Source organism: Nyctibius grandis, chromosome 9 (assembly GCF_013368605.1).
Source record: "Nyctibius grandis isolate bNycGra1 chromosome 9, bNycGra1.pri, whole genome shotgun sequence".
Lineage (NCBI taxonomy): Eukaryota > Metazoa > Chordata > Aves > Nyctibiiformes > Nyctibiidae > Nyctibius > Nyctibius grandis.
Window position 1 is genome coordinate 30501940 of NC_090666.1, and position 13092 is coordinate 30515031.

The following is a 13092-nucleotide window of genomic DNA, read 5'->3' on the forward strand; positions in this document are numbered from 1 at the left end:
CCCTGGCCGCACCTCAGCCCCTGCTCCGCGGAGGGCGAGGGGGTTTGCAGCCTGCAGCCCTGCATTCCTGCATCTTGATTTCACTAAAGCCTTTGACACAGTCTCCCACAGCATCCTCGCAGCTAAACTGAGCAAGTGTGGTCTGGATGATCGGGTAGTGAGGTGGAGTGTGAACTGGCTGAAGGAAAGAAGCCAGAGAGTGGTGGTCAATGGGACAGGGTCTAGTTGGAGGCCTGTATCTAGTGGAGTCCCTCAGGGGTCGGTACTGGGACCAGTACTATTCAATATATTCATTAATGGCTTGGATGAGGGAACAGAGTGCACTGTCAGCAAGTTCGCTATGACACAAAACTGGGAGGAGTGGCTGACACACCAGAAGGCTGTGCTGCCATTCAGAGAGACCTAGACAGGCTGGAGAGTTGGGCAGGGAGAAATTTAATGAAATAGAACAAGGGCAAGTGTAGAGTCCTGCATCTGGGCAAGAACAACCCCATGTACCAGTACAACTTGGGGACAGACCTGTTGGAGAGCAGCATAGGGGAAAGGGACCTGGGGGTCCCTCCAGTGTAGAGGGGTTTCTGGAGGAGAATGGTCATGTAATGAGCCGGATGTATGAGAGTATCGAGCTGCGTGACAAGAGTCATGTAGTTAGTGTCAATAAGCTGACCTTGGAGAGAAGAGACGAGGAAAAACAGCAGCTGAGGAAACAAGAATTGAGGGAGTAGCCGAGGGGAGCCGAACACAGAGGAGAAGAAACAGGAACTGATGGAGCCAATCAAAAAAGGACCAGTGGCAGAGCAGTAACCAGTCAACACATCAAAGAAGAGTGTGCTTGAAGTGTGGACAGTAATATTAACCAATAGCAATGCACATTCTTGCAGCCAGGGAAAGCACAAATGTATAAAAGGGACAGCCTGTGCTTAATAAAGCGTCTTCACTTTGATTCACATTGGATTGTGCGGAGTCCAGTTTCTTCTCCTCAGATGGTGACCCCGACGTGATACTGATTTAGTAGTAAATCGACGGCAAGTTCGGGGAACAGCCCAGAAGGAGATACACCATCTGGAGGACGGCTCAGTGGCACTGAGACCGGGGCGGAGGACGACCCACAGAAAAAGAAACGTACGTTGCAACGGGACACCCAGTGAGGTGAGCAGCCGGGGAAACAGAGATGGGCCAAAATATCTCTAAAGAAGAAAGTGCGATAGTAAGGCTTCTCCTACATATCCTCTCAAAGAGAGGGGTGAAATACGATGAGCATTTGCTCCGGAGACTGTTGATTTGGTGTCGAGAGCATGGGTTCCCTCCGGACCCCCAGAGCGCTTTTAAGGTGGACACTTGGGAAGCTATTGGAAAGGTTTTATGGGACGCAATAAGCAGTGGGGAAAAGGAGGCGATAGAACTGGCAACGGCATGGAGGGCTGTTCTTACCGCTCTTCAAGAAATGAAAGCAGAGAGGGCTGTTGCAGCAGGGGCTTTTGCAGCTCTGCGTCCAATAGAGGTTAACCCTGGGGCGAGAGGTCTTCGTGTTTTTGGTCAGCCACCAATACCGGTTTTTTCAACCCCCTCCACACTACCAGAAGAGCAGGAGAAAGTTGAAATACCCCTTAAACCAACAAGGGAGCCCCCTAAACCAGAGGAAATGGAGGTTGATGAGCATTGGCCCGAGCCTCCCCCCCGGCTCAAGCCTCTGCAAGCTGCCAATTGCTCCGAATACGAATATCCCCCTCTACCCCTGTCGTCTCCCCCATCGCCTGCCGGCAGTCCAGGGGAGGTTAAGGATCCGGTGGTTTGGGCAGAAAAATTGTTGGCAAAATTACAAGAACTGGAAAGACAGAAGACCTTAACTGAGCAACAACATAAGGAGGAGGTGGATAAGTTGATACAACAACATTGGGAGGAGCAGAGGAGACAAGAAGAAAGGGAATGTGTAGGCGGGGGGGCCGAGGCAGCTGGAACTAGCCGAATGAGAAACATGGGTGGGAATGTTGGAATGCACTCTGTCATGGGGAACGGGGGAGGAGACGATCCGCGATTAAGGTGGGAGATTGTTAAGGAGGCACGGAAAGCGGTACAACAAAATGGGTTGCATGCACCTTATACCCAATGGTTTATAAATAATATCTTTATGTCGATGCTCCTGACACCCTTTGATTGTAAGCAATTGATGGCGATGATTTTAACCCCGATGCAGGAACTCTTGTGGCGAACGAGGTGGCATGACGCAGCACAAGCTGCAGCGGTGGAAAACCTGGGGAGGGGAGATAATGATCCACTTTTTGGGATAACATTTGACCAGCTGGTGGGAGAAGGTCAGTTTAGCGATTCACAACGCCAAGCACGACTTAGACCAGAGGCCTTGTCACTTACTGCCGCCTTAGCCCGAGAGGCTTTTAAAACCCTCCCAGAAGATGGGAAAGTAATCCCTGCCTGTACAAAAATAAGGCAAGATCCATCTGAGCCTTACATGAAATTTTTGGAAAGATTGCATGAAGCATTGGAAAGGGCATCGCTGACCGATGTAGCTCGAGAGGCGTTGCTAATGTCGTTGGCAGTCGACAATGCTAATCCTACTTGTAAGCGCATCTTACAGACCTTACCCAGAAATTCTAGCCTGGTAGAAATGATGGATGTGTGTGCGCGCGTAGGAACGGCAGAAGAAACAGCAGGATATATAGCGTCAGCCTTTGCTGCTGCAGTGAAATCTCTAGTACAATCAGGGAGAGGCGATCAGGGACCAAAATGTTACAACTGCGGCAAACGGGGACACCTTAAGGCTCAATGCCGAGTAAAAAGCAAAGGGGCGGAGGGGAGAAGTAAGGGGTTTGCAGGGACCTGCAATCGCTGCCAGAAATATGGTCACCGTGCAGATGAATGCCGATCTAAGTTCACTAAGCAGGGAACTCCGTTGGGAAACGGGGGGGCGAGCGTGAGGAGACTCAGCGCGATGACACAAAACAGGTCTTCAACCCGGGCTGCCTTGATGGCGTCGCCGCCGCCACAAGAGGGAGTGCTGGGGTGGACGTTGCCACAGCAGCAGAGGTGACTCTGACAGACCCGCGAGTACAATGTATACCCACCGATATGAAAGGCCCACTGGGTCACGGGTTGAGTGCCTTACTTATCGGGCGATCCTCCACGACCCGAAAAGGTCTTTTCGTCTTACCCGGTGTAATTGATGCCGATTTTACGGGGGTCGTATCTATTATGGTATGGACGCCCCTGCCACCAATTCATATACCCAAAGGAGAAAAAATTGGACAACTGGTCCCCTTTAAGTCAGCTGTGCCCACAGCTGAGAATCGGATAAGAGGGGTTGGGGGTTTTGGATCAACAGGCCAAGCTGAAATTTATCTGGCAATGGATATTAGTAAGGCGAAACCAACGGAACGGGTAACACTAAAAGAACCAGGTGGGAAAACTTGCGTGGTCACTATGTTAATTGATACTGGAGCGGACGTCACCATAGTTAGTCAAGAAGTGTGGCCTCATTCGTGGCCATTGGAGATCCCCCTTACGCCCATTACCCCCAATATTCCATTATGGGGGTCGGGGGAATACAGACCACTAAAATCAGTAAAAAATGTGATTTGTCGCAAATTGAAGGATGGGAGTACCTGTGCAGTAAGACCATATGTGATGCCTGTCCCCATTTGTTTACTGGGGAGGGATGCATTAAGTCAATTAGGGGCATGTTTGGTAACTAACAGCGAGGGTTTTTAGTGGCGGCCATTGATGAAGGGCGACCAATCCTAAAACTAACCTGGAAAACGGAAAACCCAGTTTGGGTTGATCAGTGGCCGCTGTCTGCAGAAAAAATCGCCCACCTTGAAAGCCTGGTACAGGAGCAACTGGAAAAAGGTAATATTGAACACACAACAAGTCCATGGAACACCCCAATATTTACTATTCCGAAAAAAAGTGGCAAATGGCATTTGTTACATGACCTTCGAAAAATCAATGAGGTCATGAACGATATGGGAACCCTACAACCGGGGCTCCCATCCCCCAATATGATCCCTAAAGATGGGGACATTTTAATCATTGACTTAAAAGATTGTTTCTTCACCATCCCTTTGCACCCTGATGACTATCAGAAATTTGCTTTTTCAGTGCCATCAGTAAACAAAGCTGCACCTATGAAAAGATATCATTGGGTTGTGTTACCACAGGGTATAAAAAATTCACCAGCAATGGGCCAAATGTATGTGGCCTGGGCACTTGCTCCTGTACGAAGGAATTTTCAAAATTTGATCATATACCATTATATGGATGACATTCTAATAGCAGGGAAACAATTGGTTAAGAAACAACTGATTAATACACTGCAGACTGAACTAGCAAAAGGTGGATTGCAAATAGCCCCTGAGAAGGTACAACAGGAGGAAAATTGGAAGTATCTTGGGTGGGAAATTACGAAAACAACTGTTAGACCCCAAAAATTAGAAATTCGAGTGAACATCACTAATTTAAATGATGTACAAAAACTGTTGGGAGACCTCAATTGGGTACAAACCGTGTGTGGTCTCACCAATGCTGAATTGGCACCTTTGATGCAATTGCTAAAGGGAGGAGGCGGCGCAGATGCCCCCCGCACATCGACACAGGAGGTGGAGCAGGCATTGAAACACCTGAGTACCAAAATAGCTATGGCATACACTCACCGCTGGGACCCAGATTACAGTCTTGGACTATTGGTTATCAATCACAATCGCTACCGCTTGTCGTTAATTATGCAGTGGGTGACTGACAAGGATCCTCTACGTGTGCTGGAATGGATCTTTTTGCCAATGCAACCAAAACGTACCATTACTTGGAAAGTAGAGGCCATAGCTCTACTTGTAATGAAAGGAAGGCAGAGGGCTGTAGAGATAGCAGGCGTCGAACATGCTTTTTTCGTTATTCCACTGGCTGCGGAGTATCTACAATGGGCATTACAAAATTCCATATCATTACAAGTTGCATTATTGGATTATAGGGGTGAGTTGAAGGTACATTTACCCCCTCATAAATACTTCTCTCTGCTGCAATTGGGTCAATGGGAGGAATTACCAAAAAGGTCAGAACGTCCGGTCAGTGGTGTCACCGTTTTTACAGATGCTGGAGGCAAAGCCCAAAAAGCAGCACTAACATGGTTAGACAATGGGAAGTGGCATGATGTAATTTTATCTGACATTCAAGGGTCTACACAACAATTAGAATTGTGAGCTGTGGTGGAGGTCTTCCGGCGATGGAAAACAGCGCCTGTTAATGTGGTATGTGACTCTTTATATGTCGTAGGGATTGTCCAGAGGATGGAGCGTGGTCTGCTCAAAGAGATAGCTAATGCACAACTATACTAACTTTTTTATGAATTATGGCTTTTGCTGGCAGAGCGACGGCATCCATATTTCATCACACATATCCGTAGTCACAGAGGACTCCTGTAAGGCTTAGCTGAAGGCAATGCTAGGGCAGACAAACTTGTCACACCTGCCTAGGCTGTGCCTTCAATTGATCGCTTCGCTCAAGCACAACGGTCCAATGCCTTTTTCCATCAACCCGCTAAGGTATTGCGGTGTCAGTTTGGGCTACGCAGTGCAGATGCACGTGGGATAGTTCAGTCCTGTCCAGACTGTCAACATCTTGGGGGTGGCTTAGCACCTGGTGTCAACCCCCGCGGTACTGGACCGTTGGAGATATGGCAGATGGATGTAACACACATCCCCGAATTTGGATGGCTGAAATATGTCCACGTGAGTGTTGACTGTTTCTCCCTTGCTACCTGGGCTACAGCACAAACAGGCGAATCCAGTAAACACGTTCAACGACACCTGCATTCAGCCATTGCGGCCCTGGGCACTCCACAGACGATTAAAACGGACAACAGCCCAGGCTATGTGGCACGTGCCACACAGGACTTTTTCCAGCTGTGGGGTATAACACATGTAACGGGTGTCCCACATTCACCAAAGGGACAAGCTATTGTGGAGCGCATGAATCAAACTCTGAAACACCTTTGCAAAAACAAAAAGGGGGAGAGCCAGGTCTGTCTCCTCCTGCCAGGTTGTGTAAAGCGCTTTATGTACTAAACTTCTTATGCTTGCTGCAAGACTACTCTGTACCTCCAGCAGTAAAACATGGTGCGGGGTTAAAGGGAGGTATGGAGAATTTTCAAAAAGAACAAGAACAAGGCAAAGTGATGGTAAAAAATGGGGTGACTGGTGTGTGGGAAGGTCCAATGAAATTAATAACGTTGGGTCGAGGGTATGCATGTGTCGTTACAGATACAGGAGCCAAATGGGTACCAGCTAAGTGGGTGAAGCCGTGGTTACAGAAACAACCCGAACTACGGGAGCCAACTCCGGATCCACCTCAGAACACTGACCTCTCGAGAGATCCAGTGCCCTGACTGCGGGAAGTATGAAAAAAGGTTTGCATGGAAGGCATAGAAAAGGGAGCAAAAGGCGCAGTCATGATGAAGCAAGGGGTTGTTTTTTCTGTGTTAAGCCTGCTTTGAATCCTGGACCTGACAAAAGGACATCAACCCATAGTCCTTCCGCCGACACCGTGGAAGGGGAGTCACAACGTTTGGGTGACTCTGATGCGGAGCTTGAACCAGACGCAGTTTTGTGCCTCCTTAGCTCAACCTGAACAACCCTTTCATACATGTCTAGTGGGGGTCCCCTTAAACAGATCTGAAAGTAAAGAGATAGTGGCAGGGTTGAATGCGCTGAAACAGAGCCTCTGTAAGAATGCAATGAAATGTGGCGAACATTGGGATTTATGGGACGATAGCTTGCCTGTCAGTCCCTTAGGGCCCCAGGAACCTGACATCCTAGGAACTTTAGGGGCGGAATCCTGCGTGTTTTTTAATTACACAGAGGGATCAGACATTTATCAGAACAACATAAAGGGATTACAAAATGTCACACCCACTAATCCATTGTGGCAAAAAGAATCGATCTGGTGTGCAAACGTAGGGCGCAGTTGAATAGAGCCAGCACCGGATTTGGCCATGCCTAGAAAATTACCGAAAGGTTTATTCCTAATTTGTGGGGATAGGGCTTGGACAGGGTTGCCCAGTAAGAAACTGGGAGGTCCGTGTACCATAGGCAAATTAAGCTTACTAATGCCTATACAAAAGGTCATATTAAACCACACTAACCTACATAAGATCAAAAGAAGTATCACTACCTTGGGGAAAGAATGCAAAGATGAGGTAGAACTATGGTCCAGGACCAAAGTAGTTCTTCTATTTTTGCCCCGGGTGTCGCTGCTGCCCAAGGGCTAACACAACTGCGAAATTTAGCTTGCTGGGTTGCAAACAGAGCTGATCAAACTTCTAGAATTTAACAAACATTAGCCAATGATGTAGATAGTATCTGACATGCTACCTTACAAAATAGAGCTACTATAGGCTTTTTATTATTAGCGCATGGTCATGGATGTCAGGATTTTAATGGGATATGTTGCATGGATCTGAACGATCACTCCAAGTCAATTCATAAGCAGATCAAAGAGCTCATGGATGCCACACAGAAAATACAGGAACAGCATAGGTTTCTGGATGATTGGTTGGGTAATCTGGGAATTGGAGGGTGGCTGGTCGGATTGATTAAAATGCTATTAATGGGATTGTTCATGATTTGTATTATCACGCTTGTATTACCGTGTTTATTCTCCTGCTTGCAAAGGGCCCTGCAGCGGACGATAAACACGGCCTTTCTGGCTCAAGAAAAGAAAGGGGGAATTGTAGAGGGGTTTCTGGAGGAGAATGGTCATGTAATGAGCCGGATGTATGAGAGTATGGAGCGAGGGCCTAGCTCCGTGACAAGGCTCATGTAGTTAGTGTCAATAAGCTGACCTTGGAGAGAAGAGATGAGGAAAAACAGCAGTTGAGGAAACAAGAATTGAGGGAGCAACCGAGGGGAGCCAAACACAGAGGAGAAGAAACAGGAACTGATGGAGCCAATCAAAAAAGGACCAGTGGCAGAGCAGTAACCAGTCAACACATCAAAGAAGAGTGTGCTTAAAGCGTGGACAGTAATATTAACCAATAGCAATGCACATCTTTGCAGCCAGGGAAAGTACAAATGTATAAAAGGGACAGCCTGTGCTTAATAAAGCGTCTTCACTTTGATTCACATTGGATTGTGCGGAGTCCAGTTTCTTCTCCTCACTCCGGCAGCGGGGGAGAGGAGTCAGCTGGACGCTGTGATGTCTCAGCTCCCCACTGCCAGCTTTGCTGGAACTGGTTTGCCAAAGCAGGGACATAAAGCGGCTTGGGGATGCTCAGGAGGATGCGCAGCTCCATCTGAGGAGGGGCTCGAGCGAGATGGGGTGTGCGCGGAGGGTCGGGAGGTGGTGGGGCTTCAGGGAAGGAGCCACACGAGAAAAAAGCACTCGGAAAAGGCCTCAGCAGCCAAACTCACTCGCCCAGCCATGCTGCAGAGCACCTCGCTGGGTGCCACGGCTGGAAAAGAGCCTGTGAGGAAAAGCCGGGGAGCACAAATGCATTTCTCCTCCTTCCCCTGGGGGAAAGGTCCCGCTCCACGGCAGGGTGCTGCACCCCACGTGGAGCAGGACACTCGTGGGGGCTTGTCACAGCATCCTTGGTTGGGAATGGGGGACTGGGGGTGAGCAAGAGGGGGCTCAGTGGGATCCAGCCTCTGCAAGCAGTTGCTGCGGTGGAGGGAGGGGGGGACTCTGCTTCTTTGCCCACCATCCTGTTGTAAAGGGGCTGCTGGGAAGGTGGCGAGCGGTTTTGGGGCGGCGGTGGGGGTGCCCGGCTCCCAGGTGCCACGCTGGGACACAGCAGAGTGCGCCCAGCTGCACGCGTGCGAGCGGCGGCGGGGCGGGGGGGTGCGGGGCTGACCCTTTCCCAAAGCCCCGAGCAAATCCCATCGCCTCCCGAAACAGGGACCCTGGCCGCACCTCAGCCCCTGCTCCGCGGAGGGCGAGGGGGTTTGCAGCCTGCAGCTCTGCATCCTTCCAGTCCTGCAGCCCTGCGCCCCTGCCCCACCGAGGGGGAGGTGCTTTGCAGCCTGCAGCCCTGCATTCCTGCATCTTGATTTCACTAAAGCCTTTGACACAGTCTCCCACAGCATCCTCGCAGCTAAACTGAGCAAGTGTGGTCTGGATGATCGGGTAGTGAGGTGGAGTGTGAACTGGCTGAAGGAAAGAAGCCAGAGAGTGGTGGTCAATGGGACAGAGTCTAGTTGGAGGCCTGTATCTAGTGGAGTCCCTCAGGGGTCGGTACTGGGACCAGTACTATTCAATATATTCATTAATGGCTTGGATGAGGGAACAGAGTGCACTGTCAGCAAGTTCGCTGATGACACAAAACTGGGAGGAGTGGCTGACACACCAGAAGGCTGTGCTGCCATTCAGAGAGACCTGGACAGGCTGGAGAGTTGGGCGGGGAGAAATTTAATGAAATAGAACAAGGGCAAGTGTAGAGTCCTGCATCTGGGCAAGAACAACCCCATGTATGAGTGCAAGTTGGGGGCAGACCTGTTGGAGAGCGGCGTAGGGGAAAGGGACCTGGGGATCCTAGTGGACAGCACGATGACCATGAGCCAGCAATGTGCCCTTGTGGCCAAGAAGGCCAATGGCATCCTGGGCTGTATTAGAAGGGGTGTGGTTAGTAGATCAAGAGAGGTTCTTCTCCCCCTCTACTCTGCCCTGGTGAGGCCACATCTGGAATACAGTGTCCAGTTCTGGGCCCCTCAGTTCAAGAAGGACAGGGAACTGCTAGAGAGAGTCCAGCGCAGAGCCACGAAGATGATTAAGGGAGTGGAACATTTTCCTTATGAGGAGAGGCTGAGGGAGCTGGGTCTCTTTAGCTTGGAGAAGAGGAGACTGAGGGGTGACCTCATTAATGTTTATAAATATGGACAGGGCAAGTGTCATGAGGATGGAGCCAGGCTCTTCTCAGTGACATCCCTTGACAGGACAAGGGGCAATGGGTGCAAGCTGGAACACAGGAGGTTCCACAGAAATATGAGGAAAAACTTCTTTACAGTGAGGGTGACTGAACACTGGAACAGGCTGCCCAGAGAGGTTGTGGAGTCTCCTTCTCTGGAGACATTCAAAACCCGTCTGGACGCGTTGCTGTGTGACATGATCTAGGTAATCCTGCTCTGGTAGGGGGATTGGACTAGATGATCTTTCGAGGTCCCTTCCACTCCCTAACATTCTGTGGTTCTGTGACACTTGCTGATTTATTGTACAGTAAACTATTTTGGAACATGTATTTATTATGAAGTTTTGTTTTAGGTACCACCACTTATCTTTCTTACTGGCTTACTTTGAGGACTGAACATCTAATTTTTAACATACATTATTTCTGAAAGACTCCTCAAATACCCATGACTGTCAGAGATATATTTAAGATGTGCTTCCAAGGAAAAAGTGATAACCGTTCCGAGATGAAAACTGAGCAGCCTAGATCTCCCAGCAAGTAACATCAGTATTTTCATCATCATTTAAAAGATAATAGATGCAGTTACCTAGTGGTCCTAACGAAAATAATAGCTAATCGAAAGAAAAATCTAAAATAGTGTTAAAGGAGGTTAAAAATGTCTCAAGGATCTTGAAGTTATTTTATTAAAAAAAAAAAAAAAAAGTCATACAGGTAGGGTGATGTCTGGCGTTAGGAGAGACTTATACATTGGACATATCTCCTCCCTTCCCACCACAATCACTTATCAAGCTTGGCTCAAACACTCAGCCAGCTCTCAAGTCCTACATGCCAGCTTTGCATATGTATTTTATTAATAGGGATACAAACTTGCAGTCAGAAGGGTAAGTAACATTTTGTAACATACACATTGACTGGATACAGCTAGATACTTCTTAACAATATTTTCTCTATTTTCAAACTGTATTGATCCAATATCTCTGAAGGGGTTTAGTGTACAACCACAAATAAAAGTTATATATAAAATAATAAAGTTTTAAATAACTCTTTAAATACTTTAAGATGAATTCTCTACTCCAAGTTATGTTCTGAATACATCAATCAGAAAACAAAGAATCTCGCTATATATTTGCAAATATGGTCTGCTTGCTTACCTTTTTAACTATTAGAGACACATGCTGGTTCTGCAACCTGCAAAGAGAGGAAACATAGTTAGATTTGTAAATGAAAAAAAATAGTAAGTGCATTACAAATGGCAACTCCTGGTCTTCAAAGGGACGAATTTCTGATTCTGTAAGAATAAATAATACATATTGCATATACACAGTCACAGAGCCAACTCCCTTGTAATCCCAGCAAAGGGAGGGGGAGAAACCATTCTGGACATTCCTGGTTGGGCAGTAAAAATAAAATAATAATAATAATAATAATAAAAATTAAAAAAAATAAATATTAAAAAATTAATCAAGACTGAAGCTGCTTAGTACTTGGGGCCAGGAGAAACACTCCAGGAGCACAACCAGCTATTTAGCAGAACCCAACCTGCAATCTCTGCACCTTCTAGCAGAAAGGGTCAGCAAAAACTTTGGCCAATAATGGCTTAAAACTAGAATCAGCTTCTGCGTTATCACAGCCAACTTATCCTGCAAGCTAATCTAAAGTTGTCTTCTTGTTGAAAGTTTTTTTTTTAAAAATTTAGATTTTAAATTTTAATTTTTAGTGGTTGATTTTAATCCGTATGAACAACATCTCACACTACAACCCCCTTTTCAAACACCACTTTCTTGATACTACTGACATCAGCTTGCATTCTCCTGAGATGTCTGCAAAACCAGAAAATCCCTCAACTACCACCAGCGGGGTGGGAAAGAAATGGCAGATGTAGGGTAAGAGGGATACAGGATAATGGGAGGGATTAATGCTACAAGAAATTTCCTTTTATTTCCATAAATACATATAAACTGCACGTCTGTTCAAGGAGGAACAGATGGCTTTATTTTTACAGATAGCCTCCTAGTTATAAGAAAATATTTACATGACTTCATCAATGTAAAGACACACTATTCCAAAATGGTTCAGCAAATCCCAGAAGCTATTTCCAGAGCAACAGAGTATTTCAGTCAAGAGGCTGCAAAAACACACATGCAGTCCAGCAGCTGATCAGAGTGGGGACACGGTCTGTACCTGTAAAGATGTTGATATTTGCACCTTGAAAAGGCAAAAATTCTCTGCTGTGACACTGCCCACAAGAGGGTGCTGGCACCCTACAAAAACTCTCATTAAATTTAAGTTATACAGCGTGCACAGCACAGCTTTGGACAATACGAACTGACGGATGCATGTATCGTATCTGTTTTGGTCAAGTTAGACAAGAAGGGAGGTGACACAACATTTAAAGTCCATGTACTAGAAGACTGCATTAATTCAATCTTGTTTTTTTTCAAAGGCATTTCAATTTCCCAACACTTCATGGTGGCATTTTCCAATAATCCAGAAAAATACGCCAATAATATATTGGTCTTAGCATGAAGTAGTAGAAATGCCAAGAAAGCTCAACACAGCGTCAACTGAGGTCAGCTTCCCACGCTGCAATGGACTATATTCAAACCCACCAAATGGGGATGCAGTATTTACAGCACGATGGTTTACCATTTCCTTTAATATCTTAGAATCATAGAATCGTTTTGGTTGGAAAGGACCTTTAAGATCATCTTCCCAACCCAGTAGCCCCATATCCACAACAAAACTCTTCCAAACCCTTGGAATACAATCTATAAACTATGTGTGACATGAAATTCCAGTACTTGTGGCAAGATCCACCAAAAAACCACAGATTTTTCTTAAAATGAGTTTTTGATAATTCTCATTCTACATGAGCATCACTTTAAATAAAGTTATAATTAAACCTGAGACAACACACTGCTAGTAATTTTTAACTAAGTTTTCACGTTAGTATAAACTCGAGTTGTTTTAGAAATTGTATTCCTTATACGCCATGTCATCCCAGTTGGTAATTCCCTGAGCTTCGAACAAACCAAAAAAACACAATTCATGAAACTCGGGACTTAAGTTTATCACTAAGTACAAAAAATCCTCATACATTGACAGCTGCAGACAGTTTTACAGGGTAAGAACCAGCCCACAGGCACGATGCATAAGAAACAGTCTTACAGGACTACTTAAAAACA

The 13092-nt window shown here is 46.7% G+C and overlaps 1 protein-coding gene across 2 annotated transcripts in view; it reads right to left on the reverse strand.

The window, feature by feature from the left end:
* Positions 1 to 13092, reverse strand: part of ADARB1 (adenosine deaminase RNA specific B1) — a 100500-nt gene that overhangs the window by 64680 nt on the left and 22728 nt on the right. For both annotated transcript variants that reach the window (XM_068407733.1, XM_068407734.1), the window contains exon 2: positions 11059 to 11095. The gene's annotated coding sequence lies outside the window, so the exon portion shown is untranslated. The remainder of the gene's footprint in view (positions 1 to 11058; positions 11096 to 13092) is intronic.